At 34.0% G+C, this 27,987-nt stretch overlaps 1 protein-coding gene and 1 long non-coding RNA gene across 8 annotated transcripts in view; one reads left to right on the forward strand and one right to left on the reverse strand.

Annotated features, from left to right (window-relative positions):
• LOC111505585 (T-box transcription factor bifid) overlaps nucleotides 1–27,987 on the reverse strand; it is a 658,624-nt gene that overhangs the window by 470,778 nt on the left and 159,859 nt on the right. The gene's annotated exons all lie outside the window — the stretch shown is intronic.
• LOC141480542 (uncharacterized) lies at nucleotides 22,658–27,735 on the forward strand. Of its 2 annotated transcripts, XR_012464413.1 has the most exons (4): nucleotides 22,658–25,487; nucleotides 26,162–26,328; nucleotides 26,381–26,520; nucleotides 26,840–27,735. It is a non-coding gene; the product is annotated as an uncharacterized lncRNA (long non-coding RNA). The 2 variants fall into 2 exon arrangements; XR_012464412.1 differs by having other exon boundaries at nucleotides 22,658–26,328; nucleotides 26,840–27,734.

Below are 27,987 nucleotides of genomic sequence, written 5' to 3' on the forward strand. Positions count from 1 at the left end.
TGTCCTAAAAAAATAACACTGGTAAACACACAGTTTTTTTTACTGTTTCTAGGTAATTTGGGTCTGCTGAATCCAAAAATGCCACCAGATTTGCTCCATCAGATCGTTTTCAGGAAATACAACAACAGATCACATTTCTAACATATAGAGTAATTTAACGCAGCACTACCTACATATATGTAGTGCTGCTACCCATCAAATAAAAGTAAGATATTTATTGTACAACAATATACTTACAAAAATCATCACACATATCTGGCAAAAAAACTTAACTTTTCATGTAACACCTAACCAGCATCGCAGCACAAATCTGTTATTCGGCGTCACCTAAAAACTTCCTTTTATATGATTTTCTTGCAAAGGCTTTAAAAGGACTGTCCCTTTGAAGGTTCCAGCAGTAATCCGCTTGTTTGAGTATTTGTTATCTCAATGACACAAATGAAAATATTACATTTCACCCTACTAGAGTCTCAGTTTCCATAAGTCCACATTGCTTGGGGTGATAATTCTCAACTCAACTTTCAATTATATCAACTCAAAATAGAACAGAGCCGTCAGGAACTATGAATCATTTCAGGTAAATACAAGGTCCTGTAATTTTTTGATTGAAGGAGACTCTTTTTTTCATATTTTTTTGCCCCACGAAACGTGAGTAACAATCATACATGAATATTTGAATCGTTGGAGGTCAAATTAAGTATATTTTAAACTCCAAACACTTTCTTAGTTTTACGAAAAAATAATTATGAAAATTTCAATTAGATGCTCTGACGCTCACTCACCACTCAGTTCTTAGATTGCAAAGAAAGACCCTGTGAGCTGAAAGAGTTCAAATTACTGGAACAAATAACTAGGAAGGAGCTTTCGGAAAATTAAGGAAAACAGGGACCATTACAAAAGTTCCCGGACTGAATATAAGAACGCGTTGAGAAAATCCAATGAAGACACATGGAAGAGGCAATTCATGGAGATTGAAGAGAGTCCTTTTTCTTAGACTTCACATGACTAAACAATGTGATTATGAAAAACATCCATATGCACTGTTAAGAGTCATAAATTACAAATTCAAAATTGAAACCTGCAACAATTCAAAACTGAAGACCCTCTGAAAAAAGAATTCAGTAAGAAATAGTCCGGCCAATTTAGACCTGAAAACATTAATGAAATAACGAAATTTGCGAAAAAGCTAAATTTTGGTGAAGACCTTTATTTTACCATAAAAAATGAAAATATGAAAGTCCCAATCTGTCCCATGAGCGCTCCAAATGTTATTATCATGTGAACGTCTCATCTCCCCTGATATCTCTCTTCCATCGTTTTGATATCTTGGTAGAAGCGTTTCCCTTGTTCCTCACTCAGGTCACCAAGATTTTCAGGGAAACGGTCTAAGTGGCTGTGGAGGTAATTAATTTTAATACTCATATGATAACCGTGTTTGTTGAAATTGTTGAGCATTTCTTCCACTAAATCCCGGTAATTGTTCGATTTATTGTTTTCAAGAAAATTTTCCACAAGTTTCACAAAAGAGCACCATGCATTACACTCAATTTCAGTCAACGATTCTGTAAAATGCGGATCTTTTATAAGTTGTCGTATCTGAGGCCCATCAAATATTCCGGCTTTCAATTTTTCTTTTCTGAGTGCAGGGAATTTGCTGGACAAGTATTCAAAACAAGGACGATTCTGATCTAAGGCCTTTACAAATTGTTTCATTAGCCCTAGTTCAATATTTATTTTCTCTCGGTCGACCAATGCTTCGTTAACTACGTTAGCTTCTCTTTGAAGTAAAGCATCTCTAGAAAGCCATTTTCTTCTACTTCAGTGTTGGTCCTCAACCCTGCTATAACAAAGACACAGAAAACAAAGATATTTTGTATAGTGAATCAATTATAATTGATTCAGTGTATCTATTAGGGAGTTCAAAGTAAACTTCAATAGGAAACGATACTATATTTTCTTAGAATTTTTTTCTTACACTTGGAAGTATAAAACACTGAAATGAGTATATTTTGTCATGTTTCATACTGAAAGAATTGTGTCAAGTTTCTTTTCAGAACTTGATACCAAAAATAATGATTTGAATGAGCCTTTTCCCCGAGAGTAGTTCAGCGAACGTATCACGAGAGGCAGCACTAGTAGTAGGAACAATCATAAACTATTCACATGTAAAACAGTGTTATTTACGTTATTTTAATTTATTATTTAAAAATATAAATCTGATATAAAATATTATTTTGTGCTAGTATAATGTCAACAAAGCATTGCTGTTTTGCAAATTCTACGTTGGATAATCGATATCCGGAAGAAAACGTGTTTTTTATACCATTTATAAAACCTCATAATAATGAGGTTAGATGTGAGAAATGGATACATGCTTCGAGTAGAGTGGATTTAACACTGCAAAAAATGAATATTCATATGTATGCTCTAAACATGAAATGAATAAAAAAAAAATTCATATATAGGTAATTTCCATCGATTAGAAAGAGATATAACCTCAATCGTTTATTAAATTATATTCATTTATTATATTTAATTAAATTCATTTCATTACCATCTATGTTTGATTCATATTTCACTTGGAAATAAATCTGTAATTCATAATTATTTTTAATTTATTTCATTACAATTTGAATCTATCGCTACTATTTTACTAGACTCTGTATACTAACCTGTCTGAATTATGGCATGCAAGCCAACGTTTTAATGTTACAACATTGTTATCCTTTACAGTTGCAAATTTTAGTTTTGCTCCAGGAACATTTTCTTCTGTTAAAAACATTATTTTTCAATTGTACTTCACCATATTTTTATATGAGGATTAGGAAGTGTTCGTCCCTACCGAACTACTAGCGCTGCTAGTGAGTGATCTTTCGTACTTCAGGAAAAAGGTTCATTGAATTGATTCAATTTTGCCAAATTGACTATATAAGATGTTCATACAAAGAAAAATTGTGGACTACTACCTCTTTGAAAACATTTAAAATGAATGTCTGCAAGAGAACTGCTCGAGTATTTCTTAGAACCAGAATTGCAAAATCATTTTTAAAAACTGAACTTGGTTACAAAAAAATCAAAAATAACATCAACTGAAATTACAATGATTTTAAAACATTTTCTAGGATTCAAATTAAACTTCCCTGTCACTCTTTTCTCTTGGTTCATGACTTCTGTTGAACAATTCATACCTGCTCATTTATATTCAAAATACTTTGTATATAATTGAGTGAATATAATTCACTCCAGAACTTATACCAGTAGATTTGAGTAATAATATGCATAAAATGATACTAGCAAAATGTTCCAAACTGATGAAAAATGACAATGATGCAAGAAATTCAAACATCATTCAACATTTCCAGCACGTCCTCTTGTATACACGACAACATCCCCTGCTTCCAATTCGTCACAACAAAAAAGAACGACCCTATATTTCTGCAAAGAGCATCGTTCAGTCAAGTCAATGCTGCCAGTTTTTACGGAGCAGCAGCGCTTTGGAACGGCGTCGGCAGTTGACGCGACGCTAGGCGCCTGTTTGTGACGCCCCCTCCTTCTTACGCCACGGCGCCGGGTAACGCTACTCGCTGCCACTATATCACTCTCGGATGATTTTCTTTTACATGGTTGTTTCAAGAAATTCTTGGCTCCGCTCGCGAGAAACTTTCAAAGGCGGTATTTATTGAGAGTTCTATCCTATCCAACTTAGGAGATGAAAGAAAATATTTTCGTTGTAAACGATGGAAATATACTGGAAGGCAGAAAACTAATTGTTTCCAATAATGTATGATCAGAAACTGATTTTATATTTCTTGGCCGCCTATTGGGAATGGTTGTTTTATCATAATTTTTCGAATTCAAATCACTAATGAACCATTCAGATCAAGGGTTGGATGTAAAAACCGGAATACCTTATAATAATCTTTTTATAAAAAATCATTTCAAATTACATCTGAAACTTTTGCGACTTTATCCAAAGTATTTTCATTTGGAAATCAACAACTGGTAGTCTACTTGTTCCCCAATTTTTTGCAATCATACTGATTTCCACTTATCGAAAACTCAAGCCACAAAAAATGTGATAATGCAACAATATCCAACGTGGTTCAAGATCTTCCACACAATTGATTTTTAATTTCTGAAATATGATTCTTGGAACTTGACGGCATAAAAAAACTTTATTCCTAAAGCAGTACAATAATAAAAGCCCTCAAACAAAACTGTTTAGGTAACGATTGTTAACTGAATTTAATTAACCACTTTTACTCATATGTTAGATAAAGAGAACTGAAATCTCTGGCTTAAAATAAATACTGAATATTACTGTAGCTTTTCCCAACACCAAATCGTTATTTTAACACCTTGACACGTGTTTCGATCACCAAATGATCATCTTCAAGAGGAAGATTGAACTAAATATACGTACAATGTTATCCTTATTTATACCATGGGTATAAATAGGTATCTGCGTCTTAATTGTCTTGGATTAATTGCACAATTTTGCCTTATCTACTAGTCTTAAATTACTTTTACCATATGTGTCCTTATGTATAGTAATATTATTTTAACAATTATTAGATTTTCCTGACTATTATATAAGAAGACATTGTAAAATTAATTTAAGACTAGTAGATGAAAAGTTCCGTGGTGGACATGGTAGTGGACGGACGTGCCGATAACGTCCGCCACAAAGAAGGTACCCGGATGCCATGTGTTATCGTGGGGCTCCGTTTTGTGTTGTGCTAGTCCATTGTGTTGAATACGGACATGTGTGAGTGTCTTTAAAAAAGTGATGAATGAAGGGCCCTCTTCATTCACGCCGATATCCAGGCCGGGTGGTTCAGATAACCACGTAAAGGGGGCTGTATATGTGAAAAAAAACTAAAAGGTCTCCCAAGCAGGAGGCGACTTCATAGAAACCAAATTATTTTCATTATTCAAAGACTTGTTTTTATATTATGATAATATAATAAAAAGTTCGAAAAAAAATGGGTGGCAGCATTGCTTCGTGCAAGACCCCGCTGCGTCCCCCGACGAAGCTACTGTTAACCAACAAGAGGAGCATTGGTCAAATGCGCCTGAAGATAGGAAGCAACGACCATCCAAAATAGAGAGAAATACTATTTAGTAGATGAGGCAATATTATGAAATTAATTCAACACATTCAAAAGGCAGGTACCTAGAATTGGTATCTGTGGTATAAATATGGATAACATTGTAAGTATGTTTAGTTTGATATTCCTCATGAAGATGAATCACTTGATGATCGAAACACGTGTCGAGGTGTTGAAATAACGGTTTGGTGTTAGGAAAAGCTACAGTAATATTCATTACTAGCGAAACGCGCGTCGGGTAACAGTATTTTTCTTGTAAAAGTGATTTGAATAGATCGGATTGCTGAGAACAACGGTAACGATATTATTGACCCATTTTTTTCGAAGACCAGGTCAATTCAGTTTCAAACAATGATAGTAAACATTAAATGACTATAACTTATTTTGGTGTTCCTATTAATAACATCGCTCGTTTTTCGAAACAAAGAATTGGACGTAGCCTACAGAAAAAATATTTGTTTTAGTAAATTCATTAAAAAAATAAAATTCCAGTGTTGTCGGATAGATCAAGAGTATAAAAGTTGACTTGTGGTTCTTGTCCTAAATTTCATACTGGCTAAACCGAAAGAACTTTCTTCAAAAGAATAAAAGACCTAGCAGTAGTCTCTTGAAAAAAAACAAATGAATATTTGAGAACCATTTTTTGACAGAAGTGTACGAGTTCAATAACGATTATGACATATTCCATTCGGAAAAGAAAGTTGACTGTTATCTCCCACTAATGCTGTGGAATAATGGTATGGTGTGTGCAGTTGTGAAGCAGATCAATTTAATTTTCACAACCTATTTTTGTAAGGAGCTTTCCATATCTAGTTATGATTATTAAACTTGAGATAACAGTTTTCATCGATCATTTTTTGGGTATTTTCATGTTTGCTTTCTTCTTATTTTAGTAAGAAAATAGTACCTAGTATTGCCTAGGTGGAAATAACTAGCTCTTAAGTTTGCGGAGGTGAGGGCACGGTTTGACTTTCGACTCCCATAGAAATTCAATTAAAAGTATTGATAAGGGGTTTCCAAATTATCAAAATTTTCAATTAAATCACCACTGTGTGTACTTCATGGGAAGCCAAGCACAGAAAAGACACTTCAAAATTTTCATCTTCCACACATAGAATCGGTTTTAGTTCAAAACCCAGACAATGTTACCACCTGTTCCATCAGTCCCTTCAAACATGTACACAGACACCCGATCCTAAACATGACATTCTCGCAAACGTGGGGAAATATCCCTGTCTGTACCTCACTTCACGTTATTAATCACTATGATCGAATTAAAGAAGAAGAAGAATACTTGACAGTGGTTCGTCTGCCTAACCGTAAAATGAATACAAAACCAATCGTTTTGTCACATCGGGGTAAAAATATAGAATCATTTTTTCGTGTATTATAAGCATGTTCATAAACTTGTATGATGTCCATGATTTGAGCTTCTTCATATAAGAGATCACTACTACAATCACGTGATTTGGCAAATATTAGTTTTAGAATTCATTTTTGAACCACATTTACGTTAACTGCAAAACAATCACTAACACCCCCTAATCCTAAAATTCTGTATGTAAGTTGTGATTGTACTAGCGAGAAATAAATAATTTTCAATTGTCTGATGTCCATAAATCATTTGAGATTTCTAAATTTCGGAAGAAAACCTCTTAATTTTTTGAGAAGTTGGTAAGTACCAAACTATTTAATGAATAACAGATAACTTATTGAATTGAAACCATTCCGAAATTTTTGTACAATCATCTCCAACGGTTTGTTTCATATTTTGCCAAGTTGAAGAAGTGTACAAAATGGCAGAATCATCGGCGAAATTGAAAGTTTGACTAGTGGTACTCAAAGAAAATAGACTATTCATATAGATAGTGGAAAGAGCTGGCCCCAGCACAGTGCCTTGAGAAACACCACAGGTCACAGTTCTGGGAACACTCAGGACACCATCAATTTCAATACTCTGTTCACGATCTGATGAATAACTGGACAAAAGGTCGTATATATTCCCACGAATACCATAATCATTCAGCTTTCGTAAAAGATTGTTGTGACATACAGTGTCAAAATAGAATGCATAATTGTGTCAAAGCTATTTTCCGTTATTTTCGGTCGTTGTCCTCGGGGTTTTACTTCTCCCATTTCAATTTCTACGTTTTGAATTATATTTTGCTTAGAGTGAAATATTGAAAAATATCTGCTATATACAGCGTGACTCACGGTCAATGGTAGGTTGGACGTTTCTGGAAAACGCAAAGCATGATTTTTCTGAAAATTTCACCTTTCACATTTCCTTACCTGTTCTATCGATCTAAACTATTTTCAGCATTGCGGCGTTACCACTTGTATCAAAAAGTCCTAGCAATTATATTTTTTTAAATGGAACACCCCGTATATTGATACATTTTTGGAATCGCTCTGGTATTTTAATACTTTTTTGTAGATAATGTCCTATACCTATCTCTATCTGTTTTCTAGATAAAAAATAAAGTGTGCTAAATATGGTCCAAAACATGGCCTTAATTGAAATTAAGTACATCAGTACTCTCAATTCATGAAAAGTTGATATTTTGATGATAGTTTGGACAAACTCGAAATATTCAAATAACACCAAGAAATTGACTCCATATCATACAGGGCGTGCTAAAATTACTATTATTTCCATGCATAAAAGTAGTCGGAAGTTCATTTTTTCAAATGAAACCCCCTGTATATTACTCGATAAACTGAAATATGGTGAAAAATGCTTCAAGATGATATACATGTTCCTATACCTAAATCGTCAAGTTTTCTTAATAAAGCCGTTTTTGTGGAAAAATAGTTATTCACGTCTTACCTACAAGTGTTGAAAGTGGCATTTTATTTTGTGAGTAGGGATTATTGCAAAACGAGCGTCAGCAAGTGGAGCAAACTCACGAGCAAAATAAAATCACTTTTAACAAATGTATCATACAAATTTTTTTGTATAACGTTACTGCTGATAATAAAAAAAATTATAGGGTCCATGGGATTTGAACACACGAACTTTGGATTACAAGGTATATGTAACAACTACATACGCCAACTCACGTTATTTTAAGGAGGATTATTGGTTAGTCATGAAGGACTTTCTACAGTTGGGCTGAATACTACTTCGTCATCGTCAGTAACTTCACAGGGATTTAATATTACCAATAGCACGAACTGCATGTGTGAACTTTTCTAAATGTTTTTTTGGTAGGTGTTCTGATTGAAGAGTTTCTATCAAAGAGGACAATACTGTTAACGTTTTGGCATATTTTTATGCATATCCAGAAGCTTCCATTCAGTAGGTACAACAAATTTTGAAAAATCACGGAATGCATCCGTATAAATTTACCAAAGTTCGAGCTCTAAAATCAGAAGACTTCGAACGTAGAATGCATTTTTGTGAATTCCTTTTGATTCATACACAGGAAGATCGGGAATATTCGTCAAAAATAATTTGGAGCGACGAATCAGAATTTACGAGAAATGGTATTTTCAATAGGAGGAATAAACATTTTTGGGCTGATCATAATCCTCATGTTACAAAAGAAATGGGTTTTCAAGAAAAATTTGACCTGAATGTTTTCTGTATTCTGAAGAACAATAAAATTAGCTTTTTTCTTTATGAAGACACACTGAATGCAGAGAGATATCTCCAAATATTAAGGACGGCTGTAACCGATTTTCTTGAAAATTTGCCTTCAGAGGAATATAGGAATTCGTGGTTTCAACTGGATGGAGCGTCATTCCACCCAGGAAGTTTCCAGGAAACTTGACGAACTCTTCGACGATCGTTGGTTTAGGCGTTTAGGGCCGTGGAATTGGCCACCGAAATCACTCGATCTCACGCCACTCGAAAAAGAAGAATTGTGACGGCGAATAGTGCGGAGTATTGAAGATCTGGATCCCCAGGAAATTGAAAAAGCAACCACAAGTCGCGTACAAAAAAACATTTTGAAGTGTTTAGAATGTAATGGACAACTTTTTCAGCATTTATTATGAAAATGTGATATTTTGTTTACAATTTTGTTATTTTGAACCTCCTATTCTGTTATTGTCTGTACTTTCACATGTTATAGCCCACAAAATCTTACTTTTTACCTAGAAATGACTAATTTTTGGTACAGTTGTTCCCTGGAAACTTTGAGCCATAGTTAAGGAAATTATTTTGTAACATTACAAACTTCCTCTCGTTCATTGGTGTTAATTCAGGATACATTTGGTTGAATTTTTTACACGTTCTGACAATGATTTGATCACTTTGTTCATGTGTATAATAAATAATTTCAGAAGAACTTCGTTTGAATATTCGATATTTGCATTCATTTTGGAAGATGATTCGAAACACCGTCGATAACTCTTTGTAAATTACTTATAAAAGTAACCGATTTGCTATAATCTTGATAATTCCACTGCTACCTAAATCCAAATTCTAAAAAAAATAATGTTTCTAGAAGAAGCGACTTTATTGAGAAAACCTGACGATTCAGGTATAGGAACATGATATATCATCTTGAGGCATTTTTCACCATCTTTCAATTTACCGAGTAATATACAGGGGGTTTCATTTGAAAAAATGAACTTTTGACTACTTTTATGCACAATGGAAATAATAGTAATTTTAGCACGCCCTATATGATATGGAGTCAATTTCTTGGTGTTATTTGAATATTACGAGTTTGTCCAAACTATCATCAAAATATAAACTTTTCATGAATTGAGAGTACTGATGTACTTAATTTCAATTAAGGCTATGTTTTGGACCATATTTAGCACAATTTATTTTTTATCTCGAAAACAGATAGAGATAGGTATAGGACATTAATAACAAAAAAGTATTAAAATACCAGAGCGATTCCAAAAATGTATTAATATACGGGGTGTTACTTTTAAAAAAATAAAGTTGCTACGACTTTTTGATGGAAGTGGCAACGCCACAATGCTGAAAATATTTTAGATCAATAGAACAGGTAAGGAAATGTGAGAGGTGAAATTTTCAGAAAAATCATGCTTTGCGTTTTCCAGAAACATCTAACCTACCATCGACCGTGAGTCACGCTGTATAAAGAGAACATTATAGGTGCAAGGACACTTCCCTGTGGTACCCCTACATTTATCGATATCAAATCTGAGCAGTGTATACTGTTTTGTCCATCATCCTTAATGTGAGATATCTGTACATATTGTTTTCTTCCATCAAGATAAGACCGAAACCATTGATGTGTATTTCCTCTGATCCCATAAATCTAAAGCTTTTCTAACAATCGATCGTGTGGAACACAATCAAACTGTTTGCTCAGATCGCAGTATATTTCAATTGGACATCTTTTTTTGTCTAATTCCTTTAATATATCTATATATGTGTCTGTTGTTGCTGTTGTGGTCGATTTGGATTTTCTGAATCCATGTTGTTCATCTGGTATCAGATTAAATGGTTCAAGTAAGTCTTTCGCAAATTCTTTAATTATATTGTTAGACAGGTCATCAGGGTCAGAAGAACGCTTGTTTTTAAGTTTTGTAAAAATATCTTTAATTTCTGATTCTGTAAAAAAGAGTACCACAATTGACTTCCCTTTCTCAAAGAAACTTTGTGGATAAAAATCGCCACCAGATGATAATAAAAGATGAAGAAAATTCAAAGACAAAAGCGAGTAATTGAAACAAAGTGTAAATCTTTCAGATTTTTTGAACCATTATTTGTAGGAATTGATTTGTTTCCGACTCTTTCACTTGAAACCATCGAGTCCAGTTTGAGATTAATAGAAATTCTTCTGAGTGAATTTCCATCTCAATGGTAGTAATTTGAAATTCCTGGGGGTAACTGTTTCAGATGGGTTTCTTCTTCCGTTTTGTATCAGAAACATCCATACCTAAGTTCGATCTACATATTTATTATTTATTTATTATACCTGATAATTATAATTCTAGTTGTCCGAACTTTTTTGGTAACTCATCATAATGGAAAAGTAAAAAGCCAAAGAAGTTCTTCCCGAAAAATTCCCATAAAAATGTTTTTTTTAAGTCATCTAATCTTTGAGAGGGTTTCCTACGTTCTTACGAGTATATTGAATTCATTCTTTCAATACTGATTATATTTCCATATAACTTGATTGAACGTTATTCATAAAAAAGGATTTGAGGTTGAATAATCTTTTTTCGATGGAAAAAAAATAAATTTTCGGATGTAGCCATTACTACGTGGTAGAAGATCATCAGAAAAAATAAGAAATGAATGAGAAAAAAACATAGATAGTTTTATTTCTCATTTTTCATTAAAAAAGTAATGTGTGATGATTCCAATATATTATCGATGAATATCCGGTTTCTTATTCAGTGGTTAATTCAGTGAAATTATATTTTTTCCATTGTCTGGAAAAGGCCGTTTTCTAAGCGATAATTGAAATTTCCCTGTATCGTGTATTGGCAACCGCAGATTATACCCTCATTATAAGAAGTGTTCATTATGTGCTAAACTACCAGCAGCCTTTGTGTCAAAATTGGCTTCGACCAATTTGAATTGCTCTTCGATTTTCTAAGAATCTTTTGCGTGTAGCCCACACAAAACTAAGCATTCAATACCGTAATTAGCAAACCTCAATTTTCCCAGTATAATTCAACAGTCAATGCATGTAATGCGTTGCGTTAAAATAACAGAAATGCAGTTTATAACAAAGCTTCTGTAATTTTTTAACGGCAACCATATGCTAGGCGGAATCGTTACTAAAACCGCAAAATATGTACTTCGATCGGGTTGATTATCTGGGGAAATTTTTAATGATACGGTTTGATGTTTTGGTACTTGATGGTTGATGAATTATTGTAACATTTGTCAAGAGCTTGTGGTTTAACTTGAAAATTTGTATACATGCCCTCATTATGAACTACAAAAATAAATTATGAATCCGTGTGTGACACTAGAATTGCAGAAATCAACTCAGAATCTTCAATATTTACCTAATCTATTTCCTAATAGTGAAAAGTAAAAGTGGGTACCACAGGGGTCCATTTTAGGCCCACTGCTTTTTTCTATCTATATAAATGATCTTCCGAAGTATATAAAACAAGGTTTCATTATCCTATTCGCAGATGACACTACCATAACAGTTTCCAGAAATACTGCAGAGGAGTTAGAAAACAACATATATTCAGTCATGGAGGACATGATTTCTTGGTGTGATAGAAATCAACTAAAACTGAACGAAAGTAAAACAGTACATTTGAGCTTCGCGTTAAGGAAAACAGTGAAACTCGACAACATCCAACTTTCGGAAACAGCCAAACTCCTTGGTATGTTTATAGATAAAACCTTGTCTTGGGAGCCCCATATCGATTTTGTTGAATCAAGCGTTATTTGCAATACGACAGATCAAAGACGTGCTTTGTTTAGATGGTATCAGGACTGTTTACTATTCATTGGCGTACTCACGTATGGCTCAAAATGTATTAATGTGGGGTTCTTCTGTGGGGCAAAACGTGTTTTTATTGTTAAAAAAGAATAATTAGAACTATCTTCAATATTGCACCCAGGGATAGCTGTAGACCTGCTTTCTGCAAGAACAAGATGCTAACGTTACCTTGTATCTATATATATATATATATATATATATATATATATATATATATATATATATATATATATATATATATATATATATATATAAAGCTCTACTCCATGCGAAAAATAATGTACCCAATCTGGGAGATGAATCAATAGTTCATAACTATGCAACACGAAATAGACATTTATTAAATATACCAAAACATAAAACATCGACATTCAAGGAATCACTTGCATATAATGGCATACTATTATTCAATGCGTTGCCTCAAGATATCGAAGAAAATAAAGGAGCTATTAACTAATAAGGGATATTATAGCGTAGAAGAATTCTTAGAACGGAATACACTGTTATCATGATTATTGCTTTCACTGCATTTCTTTCATCCTAGTTGAAGATAAATTTACTTTATGTATATTTATGTATGTGTATACATATATGTGTGTATATGTGTTTGTGTTATTTTTTTATATATGTATATAGTTAAGTACCTGTTTCAAGTGTCCGATCTATGTTATACTGTGGACCATTATTATTGTTTTAAATAATTTTCATATTTTTATTTATGACATGTCTTATATTATGTAAATGATCGAAAAGACGAATAAAGTTATTATTATTATTATTATTCTTATTATCATTATTATAAATGCAAAACGCTAATAGTTGAATAAAAGACTAATGGCATTTCTCTTTACTACTAATAAGAAAAATCCATGTAGATTTATAAAAAATAAAATTACACCATATTATCATAGTATACCACGCCACCAATGCCACACAAAGAAACTGCCGAAATTCGGTAAATATTCAGTTTCTAAGTGAATAGAACTGGCCGATACTTGATGAAAATCCATATTGAAACTCATTATTAGCTATTGTCGCGATTTTTGTAAAATCCTTCATAGTGAAAATCATACAATAAAGTGTATTAATGAGTTTTTATTTAGTTTTTATGCCATTCGCATCGACCTCGTGTATACTATACTAAAACAAGAAAGAATTGGCACATATATTATATGCGGGTTTATAGTCCTTTACCAGGTCAATTCAATTTTTGTATAGCAAACGGGCTGGAAAACAAAATATTTTATGAGTGTTCTGGTCGTTTCAAACCTGCAGTGGCGTGCGTTTGAGTATTTGATCAAAATACTCAAAAGTAATAACTAGGTTTATTTATATTTGAATTGGAAGCGGTATAGTTTTTTCAGGACAGTCATTTTTGGGAAAGAAAGGTTTTGGTTTTCTATTTCTCCTCTCTGTACAAAAAAAAATGGCCAATGCCATGCCAAGAAATAACTATCAGACACGAAACAGCCACTTTTATATGAACATTGAATTATACAAAAACACTTTTTCCCATTCATTTTGTACTGCAAACGTTCGTAGTTGTTTAGAAGGTATTTTTTCTTTCGTGTAATTGAATGTTTATATGAAATTAGTTGTTTCGAGTGGGTTTTTTCTTCCAATTTGTGTCTGAAAGTTACTTCTTTGTATAATGAACATAACTTTGTGAAGATTTCATTCTGAAATTATTTGTTTTCTTTTTTTTTTCTCTGGAAGATTCACATATTTTTCTGAATGAAGACGAAGGAGTAGAAAGCCAAAACTTTCTTTCCCATAAGTATTATAATTTTTCTCACTGGAATACTTTTTTTCAGATAAGAATTCATATTTTACTATTACACTAAAGTGGCCTGAGATGTTGCTTTGAAAAACAACGGGATGATATTTGTCAAAATTTTCTTTGGTATTTGTGAAAATATGATATAGAATAGTTTCATTATCCTTTTGTACGCTGGTATTTTCATTAATCATAGAAAAATATATGTATTCTTATAAAATGTTCAAGTATTACTGACAGTAATACTATTTATTTCACAAACCCACCAAGAAAAACAAAGCCTCAGGTTTGCAAAAGACAAAAGAGACGGACTATCAGCAGCAAGGGTCTATCCCATACCGTACAATTATGGGAAGGTATACATCGGAACCACCAAATGGTCCATGGGAACAAGGGTGAAGGAACATGAACGAAACTGCAGACTAGGCCAAACGGATAAGTCGGCTGTGGCAGAACTGGCACTCGGTGAAGGAAACCACAGGATTTTGTTTGACACTCATTGTCCCCAACCATGGATAACATAGGCATCTGGTACGAGAGACAATAGAGATCCAAAAACACACGGATAATCTAAGCAGAATAAAAAGAGCTATGAACCTTTACCAAGGATGGAATCCCATTGTGAGAAATTCAAGATTATACTTAAATTCCATAATGGTAGGTACTAAGTTCTCAGAAATATCATTGCATTAAATCGAAAATATTATTGTCAGGTTCTGATTCTATATATTTCATCACATGAAAAAATATATAGAATCACAACCTGACAACAACCTAACACTATATCACAGTAACTATCTTTTTTTCAGGTATTCATATAATGCCGAGTTTAATTCAAATGAACATGTGGATGGTGAACGGTATATCGCAAACTTTCACGTTATTTTCATTCATTACCATTTCATCTGTTTGGTCAAGTTTTATTATCTGAAATTTCCATCAAAGCAAAAGAGTGCTCTAAAACATCATCATTCATAGTGCACCATTGAATTCTACATCAAAATGTTTTCATAAAAACAAGAAATCTTTGACAGGAAAAAAGTTACAGCAACTTTTCTAAAATACACATTTTGGGAAAGGCGTCAGTCCATTCATCCTACTGTGTTGGTATATCCGAGATGGGCTTGAATATTTAAAGTTCATTTCTTCAGACAATTTAATTTGTGAACTTGGACTAATCCGATTTATTTATGGTTAATAGGATATGGATGCAGTAAAATTTGAATTTGAATTCAGAATGTATAATTGTGTAACTTGAAAATAATTTATCTAACTTGCTCAAGGAGGATATTGTCTAGCAAAAATCGTGTCAAAATGTTTGTAAGACTTATAATAATGAAAATCTGTATTTTCATCAAGTATGCCAAATTCAATGTTTTGATTTCGTTTGGCCACTATGTATGTATTTCTGTGAATAAGACCTACACACAAAAAAACTTGTACGCCTACGTCCCAATCCGATCAATTGAATACTGGTCGATTGCGTGATCACCAGTGATCCATCGATCATATTATCTAATTGGCCGACGAAGCACCGACAATCGAAGTCGGCTGAGATCTTAGGAAAGCTTCGCACCCGAGCATTACTTCTGCATTCCACCATCGATTCTTACAACTAATGCCGAAACGCCATAAATTCCTACTGAATCATTACGATGCTCATCCAAATTGAAAGTAGGCATCGTAATATCTACCGCGATATGAGCCATACCGGTTTGGATGTGGAATCTTCTCATAGCTGAATGTTGACCGAGAGACTTCAGAAGTGAGTTTAATTTCCAGGCAGGAATAAAATTGACTTTAATAAGAATCAAGCATATGAGGCTCAGTGACACATAACGCCATTGACAGGATATCTATCATCAAGCTGTTACTCCCCAATTACAACATAACTTACATTCTGTTCTTGCTATCAGCGGTCACTTTGCTAATTAGCCTTGTGTTCTCGGTAGGCATTGATAGTAACTCCCAGAGGCAGCCACATTACGACCTTTTTCGTAGACCAGCAGCCATGTAACGTTGCAGAATCATCCCAACTTCAACTAGATGAATTCTATCGACAAAAATGTCTAGAGGTGGGGATCGAACTCACGACCTTTCAATCGTGAATTGGTTGCTAACTTTTATTATAACTTTTTGTTTTGAAAACCGACAATTTATTCAGATATTCAGCTATTGATTTCAAAACTGTTGGACTTTAAAATTAAAATTTTTAACTTCTCCGATAGGAACAGGAAGCAATTTGAAATAATTCAATAGTGTTATGATTCACACGTTAAAGATAATACCTTGTTAGTCCTCAGCTCGCACAAGTTTCCACCTCTGAGAGTTGTCGTTCGAAGGAATGCGACAGATGGTTAACGGAAAAACAGACAGAAAGATTACAGAAATCTTCCTGTGATACAGATATGCTTGGCGAAGTATGCGTTCACAAAAGTTTTTCTCAATTCTGTTACATGGTGGTAACAGTCGAGTATATACTTTTTTGAAGACAAAACACAAGCACTACAGAAAAATCATTGAGCTCCCAAAGCGGTGCCTGTGCGAAAGTAGAGATTCACACTGGATTTGAATCGCTGGAGGTTAAATCTATTTGGAAAAATGTTCTCAGAAAGTTGACATCATACCGTAGTATTGAACGTTTCGTTTGCTATTGCTACCTTGTTCATTTGTATCCATTTTAGAGGTGTGTGTGATGGTAGTAATAGCGGGGATCATGGTGGGGATAGTGGTTAGGGTGGGAGTTGAGTACTTACTTTCAATTGATCCGGGCATTTTTTATTGGTCCGCGTTGTTGGCAGATACGCTGCTGGTGAGTTGTCGATTGAAAATGTATTCTAGTCCATTTCTAGCCAGCATCCCTACCATCACCCCACACAGACAAAAACGGTTCAGGTAAACGCGTACACTTGAGAATAATTTAATAACTATAGATGTATTCTTACATTTCAATATAATAACATCAAGTAAAAAAAAGTTTCTGTCATTGGGTTTCTACAGTAAGTGAATGGAGTCCCTATTGAAAATGAAGTGTTCACCCATGTATTACTTGCTACTCAACAGTTTGTTCCCCAGTATTCAACAGTTTTGCCTAAACTAGCTTATTTACCATTAAACATCTGCATTCAGTGAAAAGAACAATAGTATGCTACCCTCAGTACCAATTTAATACATGTAAGTAAAAAAGTATTTATTTGACTTTTCCGGTGTCTACGGAATGGTTCGGAAAGGTACGTACGCGCGTGATGCGCGAACACCTTCAAATTTCAGTGTGGTTCAGGGTCAGTTGTGTTTGTGCCCTTTAGTGGAGTGTTGTATGTTGCATGAGGTTGCAGTTCCAAATTATTGTTTGTGAGTTCAAAGGTGAATATTATGGAATTCCTCGAAACATTAGAGCAATGGGGCCTCTCAAGTTTCTCCCAGAAATTCATTGGTAAGTAATATATGTTAGGTAATACATCTTGTTTGTCATTTTATCCAATAAAATTAAGGACAAATGAATCTCATTTTGTTGTGACGATCATACCATCGTAAAATGCGTATGTTGGTATAAATATTTTTTAGTTTCGTGTGGAATTATATACGTATTGTCCTATTTTCATAAACTGAATTCAACCTGCCGATACTTGATGAAATTTCATATTCTACAAAAATATCAGTTTTCTGTACGATTCTCACTAAAAATCGGTTTACAAATCCGCTGCACGTGTTTCACTTTGTGATATCTTCCTCAAACAGGATAAAGATAAATGGATCTATTCGGCTTGAGGAAGGTAGTTAGGTATTGCGGGCCTGGAAAAAGCGCGTCCGCTCTCGGGTGAAAATTTTACCGGAATATCATGAACATATTCAATATCATGTTAGCAGCACAAATCACTTTGTGGTTAGCGGGAAGCTGCTGTCTGCAGTATAACATAAACACATGCATGAATCGCCATCGCTTCTGTTTATAATTTTAATCGTAGAATATCACTGCTGGCATTAGCCAACATAAAGCGAATATAGGTACATTCGTCTGTCGGCGTACATCCTGGCTTCGATGCTTTTCACGCCGTGTATAAAATAATTCAGCTTTTGGCTCCTTCGAAATTATCAGAATCATTCAAGACTTTTTGAATATCAATAATAGCGGTTTTAATCGGTAAAATATTTTAAGACAACTTCACAAAATCCGAAAATAATTTTGATCCTTGCACTGAGTAGCTGAATATAAAACTCAAAACTTTGTGCTTCTTTTTTTTTGAAAGTTGCAGTGAGTAAAGGAAAGGGACGAAGATCAGAACACATATATTTCAATACTAGGGCTGACTTACACTACATTCCTTCTCTGTCCGTTTTTTTTTTCATGTTTTCGCCAAAAAAACTTGTTTTTTGTTTTTGCAAAAATTCGAAATTTTCAACGTTTTGAACTTATTACAATTAGTAAGCCTGGAAGCTGGTCAACTCAACCTGATGATTTTTTTGTTAAAGCCGGGTTTTTTACGGGAAAAATTATTGTCATAGGTGGGATCAGCTTTAAGGTGAACTTTATCTATGTTCAATACCTATCAAAGTACCTATTTTTCAGATGAAGGCATAACAGATGCCAGTTTTGGGTTGTTGGATGAAAACACAATAAATCAGCTCGTGGATAAGGCTGGCCCTCGCTTGATTTTCAAAAAAAAATATGCTGAATTTTCCAAAAAAACTGAAGAAGAACATATTTTTGGAAACACTTTTGATGCTGCCTCGAATTTATCAGCTGATGAACAGGTGAAATAATTTTGCTGTTGTGCATATCTTGTCAGTATTATGATAAATTTGAAATGTTTACGTTTAAATGTTTTTATGTGACAAATTTCGTTATTTTTTTGAGAATATTCGTTTCGCAGTTTGAGAATAAATGAGTTGTGAGAAAACTTAGTATTTTTTTTGGTGAACTTAGCAAAGCATTGATTTGGTAGATTTTTGTAGGCGATTCTTCTGTAATTATGAAAAAACCAATATTTCGGTTGAAAAATAAATTGGGGATCTCTTATATTAATGGAAATGATTTGTATTAAAGTTTTATAACGAAGTTCAGTTACTACGGTATCAAACTGAAAGGCCCTGGTCAAGATGTGCGTTTTGGCATTTGGAAACGCGTGTCGAGTGCAGTTATATTCAGTTTGATTTTTCTTCAACTGAGCTATGTTATGAAAAAAACATTCAACATAGTCGGGGGGCATACTTGAAGACTGGCGGTAAATCAAATCATCTTTGGAACATTTTATTTAGGTCTGTCTCAACTACCCAGCAGTTTTCTGGCCACAACTACTCTTCTGGTTAGCATTATAACCGACCGGTGCCAGTGCAAGAAAATCTTGCATTTGTTTTTGGCGATACAAATGCCGAAATTGATTTTCAGTTATTGGGACGGGTACACTTGCAGACTTGCCATCAATAAAAATCAAATACTTTTCATAGTATCAAACCTCGAAAAAAGGTGAAGTGATCAACAAGAAGTCATTGCGCCATCTGCCAATGGACGAGGTATCCCAAAAGCAAACCGAATTCGCCCATTCCTCGTAGACCGAAAATTTTCAGCTCTGTTCGAGGTTTGATACTATATGAAAGTTATTTCATTTTTAATTATGGGAAGTCATTGATGATGGCAATATTTTGTACTGACGAGAGGCCAAATAGCTTGAATCAGGTCTGCAAGTGTGGCCGTCCCAATTATTGAAAATCAATTCAGGCATTTGTATCGCCAAAAGCGAATTCAGGATTTTCTTCTGAAGAAACCTACATTGGCATGCACCGGTCGGATATAATGCAACGCCCTTCTTGGTATTAGCCAAGGGAGTAGTTGTTTTTTTTATAAGTCGATATATAGAGACTAGCGAATTATCCACCGATAGTAATTAAAATGAGATCCTCTGACAGGTGGAACACATTTTTGGTACAATCTCAAATTATTCTGTAGCAGTCAGAATTTATGCTATGACAATAAACCTGTTCAATTAAGTTAGTGAAAATGTGTACAGAAGCAGTATGAAATGTCTAATGAATGTGAGATTTATTTTGCTGTGAGTGCTGTATGCTGTACAACGTCGATCAAACTGTTTGATAGGGGTAAGTGAAATATTGATTACATATTCTGGAAAAGTCTTAGGGATAATAGAACAGTTCTTTTCACGGAGATGAATGTAGCACAGTCGTTATTAAACTGTTTATTAGAAGTTCTGTGTTGATGTATTACTACGGAGGAAATAGTTTTTCTCGTTATTAAATGATTTAATAATAGTTGCTAGACTCGGCTTGTCAATATTTTAATAGCCGTTAGTAAACTAATGAACTGGGTGTCTGCTATAGGTAGACAGGTTCAGAAACAATATTTCATTCACGGTTATTCAACTGTTTATTTGTCCCATATAGTATACAAGTTTTCACTTGGAGCTATTCAATTCTTAATAATCATTATCGATTTCTTTTCTCGGTGCAACCACCCTCTAAAATCATAAATACGAGTGAACACGTTGCTTGCCAGTCAGTCATTACTGAGACTTCGAGCTACAAAGCCGCGTTTACACGATGCCAGTTGAGGAAACAATTGACAGAGGACAGCTCACTGATATAAAATTATTGGCTACGTGTAAACACCTCTGGCCGATTGGTGTGCCAACTGCCCTGCCAGTTGTCTCGAAATTCGACTGTCTCCGGGAGTCAAAAGAGAACAATTGACTAGGCGCAGTGATGCCCCAGTGATGCCCAACACAGTTCTTCAGATGAATGTGTTGTTAAACAGTGAAGTCGAGGTGTACTGAGTTGAAACTCAAAATAATGAGCAGCCACAGTCCGTCGCGTATTTCTGATATGTACCGCTCTTGCTGGAATCAAATGTGCCAAGTCACTTGAACACCTTCCATGAAAGTATCTATAGAAGAGAGACGAATCTCCAACCTTTCTTCGATATTCCAGGCTATCAAGGTGCACGTGATGTTCGCGTTTTCAATCAGGCGGGTGGGTGGCTCTTTTCTGGATGGAATTCGATAACTTCAGAGTATATTTGGGGAAGGAGCTCGATACATAATTACGATAATCCAAAGAAAGTCTGATCTGAGCTTTATAAAGCATCAAAAGTTCCTGAGGTGTGTACAGTTTTCTGGTTCGGAATAGTGTTCCAAGCTTTTGGAAGCAGACCTTGCAATTCCAGCGACATGATTCTGCCAAGATATGTTAGTATTCATTTCAACCCCCAACAAACTTATCGAAGCAGAATGCGGAATTGCCTGACTTGACATTATTATATCCGGCTCAGAAACATTTATTTTCTTGGAGAAAACCGATGTCTGGGTTTTTGTGGCATTAAATTGGAACTGGTTACTTTCACCCTGATTCAAAATCACTTCTAGATCCTCATTAAGATATGCAACATCCTGCTGCCGTTGAAGATGTGCCTCCGTAGCTGATGTCCTATATCCAAATGGAATGACGAGACAAGTGTTCTGCCGTCAGCAAAGCAATATATTGGATTCTTGGTTTTTTCCAATAAGTCGTTGATGCACAATTAAAAGAAGGTTGGATACAATGTGGATCCCTGGGAACACCAGCGTTGATGGTGAAAGTATTCAAGAGATATCCATCGGCGGACACTTGCAGGAAACGTTCTTTCAGAAAGCTGAAGGGCCATACAGAGAAATGATCCGACAGACAATAGAATCGAAGTTTGCACAGCAAACTCTCATGCCACACACGGTCAAAGGCCTTAGAAATGTCAAGCGCAACAGCTCTTGATTTTCCACATTTTCTGCTTAAATCAAAATTTGACAGCTATCAGTATAGATTTGTATTCTGTTTTGTCGCTGCATCGTCCAAATCCTACTTGATGAAAGTGTGCGTTTCAGAGTCTACATGAAAAAACCTAAAAGCTTTGTATTTCAAAGATGATTCCAGCAAAACATCAAATGTGCTACATTTTTGGATAGGTAATTTTAAGCTCTATTGAAATATGCAGAAATATATAGGGTGTCTCAATAAAAAATAGCGTTCCATCAATAACTATTGATATCTTAATCGAAAAAATAAGTTTTCTTGTATTCTACGTAAAAAATGGTCTACAAACGTTTTCATAGAAACAGAAAAATAAAACTGGAGCTTCGAAATAATTGGTATAATTTTATTACAATTAACCATATCTAATAAGCTTCTCAAAAAATGTTATTGATTGTTACTGTTGAATATTACTTCATGATTAGCGAAGTATAAAAAATCTTTGATATTCATAAATTTTGCTATTATATGGAATTGAAATTGGAGGTGTGTCTGTGAAGTAAATGTCCAGTCCAGTCCCTATTTAATTAATAGAGAAAATAAAACTTTTGTTCTAGGTGAATATAGTAGAATTGATAAATATTCTATGAAAAACGTTGAACTGGTTCTGTCATCAAACAAATGACTGTTGCATATTTTGGAATCGAATGCAAAGTAATGGAATCATCAATTCATCCACCGAATCATCAGAGGTGAATCCTCTTCCAGATCAGAATCAATGGTTCCAATGTATTGAAATAGCAACAACGAGAGTAACTTTCATCAAGTACTAGTTTATTGATAAACTAAGATGCAAAATGAGCAACAAAGTAGAATGTTTCCAGAAAAATTTTGGAAAATATAATGAAGAAAACAGACAAATATTGTGGAAATAAGCTCCCCCCCATAAACTGAGAGTAACTCGAGTAGACCGTTTCATTGAATTTGAATATGTGAATATGTGTGAAAATTCACACTGTCATCATCAATTTCTATTTCCTATTCTTCATGATATTCACCTTGAGCAAATACAAGGGTTGTGGAGTAATGACCCCCTTCTTTGGCCATCCATCTAGCAGAAATATTTCAATTACCACTTACACTTACTTATACTCGAAGCAAGCTATGATGAGTCTCTTGAAAAATGTCGAGCTCTTCAGAATCTGTTCATATGCAAAATAAGATGAGATTTTATGGAAATATGAGTTCCACTATTAGGGTTCATCCCAGTCTCGAATTCAAGCAAAACTACTGAATTAGTATAAAATTTGTTGACTTTCCAGCCTGTTGGATCTGAGCTGGAAACATCAAAATGAATACGGGGAAATAACAGTACAGTCTGTATATAAATCTGATTTTTTATGTAACGTAATAATTGAAACCAGTCCACTTTTTCGTTAGAATTGAAGGCAATTTCAATATCTGGAAAACAAGAGTATAATTTACGACCAAATCTGAAGGAAATCTCACATAATGGTGGTCAGATGTATTTCAATATCCGTCGCAAAATTAGTCAACAAAATATCTTAATTTGGCAAGAAACGTTAATAAGTCATTATTCAGATTGATTTAGAATGTACTTTTTCTTGTCCAATAATCCACTTGAAGACCTTTTTAATGCTTATCTGGACATATCTACATACACCAGAATCCATTACTGATTACAACTAAATTTCATTACTGATAATTACAACTGAATTTTATTACTATACATTATACACATAAGTTACGTTTGAACCTATGTTTCAATTTCTTTGACTAGAAATCAACCCACCACCAGATACTAAGGAATAACAAGCGAGGTCCTTCAAAGTGAGCTAATGGACTCCCAGAAAAACGAACTACAATCCAATTCAAAGAGGGCCCGTATGCGACGAGTGCGAATCAGTTCCTGTATTGTCAACCCTTACCAGTTCTCCTGGGTTTCGCCTTACTGTGAGCATAAGTCTGGGGCTAGTTTATTATTCCAAATTCATTTTGTATGTAGGAAAATGGAGTAGATTGCGTTTCATTTATAGAAACACCAGTTGAAAGTGGATTGAATGGAGGGTTCTAACTTTTTTTATAATGAAAAAATACAAAGCCAAAAATCTTTTTTTTCAAACACTATTCTTCCCTGAAAATATCATATTCACAATTTAGATGAATTTTCTGTGGAAGAGTTGCCTCTTCCTGTGACATATAGTCATGATGTCATGAAAAAAATGGGTGCTTCATTTTGTAATGTCATTCAAAACGGTACTCATAAGGTGATAAGAATAGTGTCTTATCCCGAAACTTCAAGGTACACCATTGAAGGCGATTGTTTTCCATGTAAGTGTACACTTTTATATATAACGTTTTCATAAATAATGTCTTTTCAATTCCATAATGACTTTTTGGAGTACAAATTGAATGAGGTGAATTTATTTTTATTGTAATTCAATGTTAATATGAAAGTAGTTATTTTGAAAGGATTTTTCCTGTTGTGTAACAACTCATTGTTTTTGTGAAAGTAGTTGTATCAAATGGCTTTTTCTTCCGGTTTTATCTGAAGGAAACTTTTATGCATAATCTACAAAGCTTTATAAAGAGTTTTAGTTGTCGTTATTTTGTTGAAGCCGATCTACTTCAGAACTTTGCCGGCATTATATTTCATTGATAATTCATTCAAATGAATGTATAATCCATGAATTTGAGGTATATGATAAAATTAAGAAAGTAAAATTTAATTCAAAATAATGTATCTGGCCGGTTACTCCTGGACAATTGGTATTGATGAACATGAAATCTGGATCGGTGTAACTTCCACCTTCCTTCTGAATAGCAACAGCCTAAGGGATCCTCAGCAGGAACAGATTGCAGATGACTGCGTATTTTTAATTCACGGAGGTTCTGTATCAGGGTGTTACCCTCCCTACAAAACTACGATGGTTAATTGAAAAAAACAAAATCTTCGCCACTTACCCCACTGAAGGAGGTTTAAAATTTCAAAAATTGGGGAGAACTCTTTTATTCCATACAAATCGGAAGTAGAGATTCTACAACTTCAACTATGGAATAAAAAAAAAGGGAGCAGGTAGTACACAGTAGTAACATCCTATGATTCTGCTTCAAAAAGATTATCTTATGGAGGAGTGTTCAAATCAACAAAAGGAAACCATCGGCTCAGAACGCCATTTAGGTACTGGAGGCTCGCGATTTTTCAAAACACATTCGCTTCCACTCTTCATGAATTCACCTTACACTCTGACCTAGTGGTCATCTACGTACTATTAGCATTTGCGCAGATAGCAAGTCGAATATCACGGTGACATCTCTGGGAGATAGAGTAGGATATGGATTTTAAAAATTTGGTTTTGAAATGATCCGACTCAAAAATATGATTGAATCACTAGCGATGATGAGGACAAGAAAAAGAAGAATTTCATAACGACAGACAAGGTGAGCTATTTCCATTTAAAGTATACTGAGGTATTAATAGCTGATATTGTCAAACTATTTCGATTTATTTAATTCACAGGCTCCACACCAGTATTTTCGAAGTGTATTCATAAATAAAAAACAGAAGGTGATACTATCAACAACTGGAATATTTTCTATGAAAAAAAAATATCATTTGATATTTTTTTTATTTCTATCGTAAATATTTATTGGAAATCGCGATAACTAGGCAATTAACATTGCATTAGGAAATGTTATCAGTTGACTACCTTCTCCGGTACTCTTACCAGTTTTTGAACATTAATAACCCTAGGGTTCACGTAGGTTACTTCACCATGAATCCCTCTTTTAGTACCGATACAAATCTTAAGATGGCACTGTAAATTTGTTCTTTGATTTTATGTCACGGACCCACACATATTCTTGTGGTTTGTGATGTATGTCAAAAATAAGAAGAACATGTGCATAATTTATAAAAGATGGTCATGTGACTCATGTCACTCATGTGTTGTTGATCTGTGGTGTTGTTGTCTGACTGTGTACCCTAGTGATTATTTATTTCGTTATTTCGATTGTTTTACAATGGTTTACCACAACAAATGTTGCGTTCCTTATTGCAAAAGTATATCTAGTATAAGACATGCGTTCCCTAATCAAGATAAAGATATAAATAGGTTCAAGAAATCGATACTGGTAATTATTAACTTGGAACTGATGGAAATGGACCCAAAAGAAGTTTACGTTCTAGAAGGCTGTGTGATAGTCATTTTGAGGCAAAATGAATTTCTGCTTGGTCTCACAAGTTATTTGAGAACGCTGTTCTCAACTCTAAATCTTCCTGGTGAGTAAAAATTTTAATTCGTGAAACTTAAATGAAACAGACTTTTTTATAGGTTCAACAGGCCCAAATGATGTATATGATACTTCATCATCATCTAAGTCTTCAAATAGTTCTGCTCAAGAAAGTACTCAATTTAATGAGTTAGTCATTGAGATTCCAGAATTGAACGAAAATCTTCTTACAGTATTGAAGGTAATGAATATAAACATACAGACAAATATCGAATTCTTTTGGTAGAACTCGTGCAGAGTCAGTGTATTACTCTCTTTTTTCAACACTCTATATTTTAAAGGATAGAGATACATGAGTTCTGTCAAAAATTTCATATTCATATTGGCAGAAATTGATGCGTGAAATCTGAGTTCAATGGATAATAGCTCTTGGTATGAAATTAGCGCATAGCCATAGTGCACCTTTTTCACCTCGATAGAATTATTTTAATGTAGTTTTAGTATAACATTGGCATTATAACATTATTTTTGATTTAATAAAATTTGATCTCTTTCTTTAGGTAATTCAGGCAGTGCACTATTGTCACCATATCAGTTACTGATATCAACTGGATTGCAAAGCATACAATGACACCAAAAAAAATGTATGGAGCACTGCAACAATTGCGTAAAAAGTATACAATGGAAAGAAACAAGAAAAAATCATTCCGGCGTAGATTGTCTGAAGCTGAACAATTTAAAAGAGCACATTACCTCGAAGAAAATGTTGCCAAATTAAACAGTATGGCATCTATTCTTATTCAATGTCAGCTGCGGGAATCCAAAAAATCAAAAAAACACTTGATGAAAAATTGTTGGCTTTGATCCTATACAAACAAAGCGTCAAGTCTTACTCAGTTCTTTCAAAAATTTTCACTTTACCCAGTAAATCAACACTGACCATGCTTCTAGCAGAAATTGTAGGAGGACCAGCTATAAATGATGTACTTTTTGATTCATTACAGAAGTTGATAGCTGACAAGGAGTCTTCTGAAAAATATATAGCCATTTTATTTGATGATATTGTCTACTTCTTTTTATTGTCCAAGTGATAAACTATTGTTTAGATAAACAACCATACTCCAAACATTTAATTCGTATAATTGAAAATACAATAAGAGGCAAGGTTAGCTTTGAATTCTTATCTTGCAGCAAAGAGGAACATAAAAATAATATAATTCAATTTGTTATAAAATTTACCATAACAATTATCACACATAATTGGTGCAAAGTGTGTAAATCAAATTATACAGGAAAAATCGAAACTGTATACAGGTACAAATGTAATTGAATTACAAGCCAATAAAATTCGTTTGAACAGAATAAAGAAAAAGAATTCTAAGCAACCTGAACATATAATCACACAAAATGTTTAATGTTGAAATGTTTTGAATAAAAAAATCTATAATAATTCAGCTGTTTTTTTATACCTTATTGCCCTGCAACAAAAAGCAGTGGTTAAGAATTTGTTCTAACTAGTTTTACATTGTTTTTGGAAAGTTCAGCGTATTGTTTAAAGTCCACACAACACTCAATATAAAGTGTAGTTTAAGACTCTAAACAATACGCTGAAATTTCCAAAAAACATTTGAATAAAATGAATATTCCAACTATATACAACATTTGATTATCCCGCGTCCGTCACAATGGTATCGATACAAATCTTCAG

This window comes from Leptinotarsa decemlineata, unplaced genomic scaffold (genome assembly GCF_025532065.1).
Source record: "Leptinotarsa decemlineata unplaced genomic scaffold, Ldec_3_MD MMD2_P_RNA_scaffold_9, whole genome shotgun sequence".
Classification (NCBI taxonomy): domain Eukaryota; kingdom Metazoa; phylum Arthropoda; class Insecta; order Coleoptera; family Chrysomelidae; genus Leptinotarsa; species Leptinotarsa decemlineata.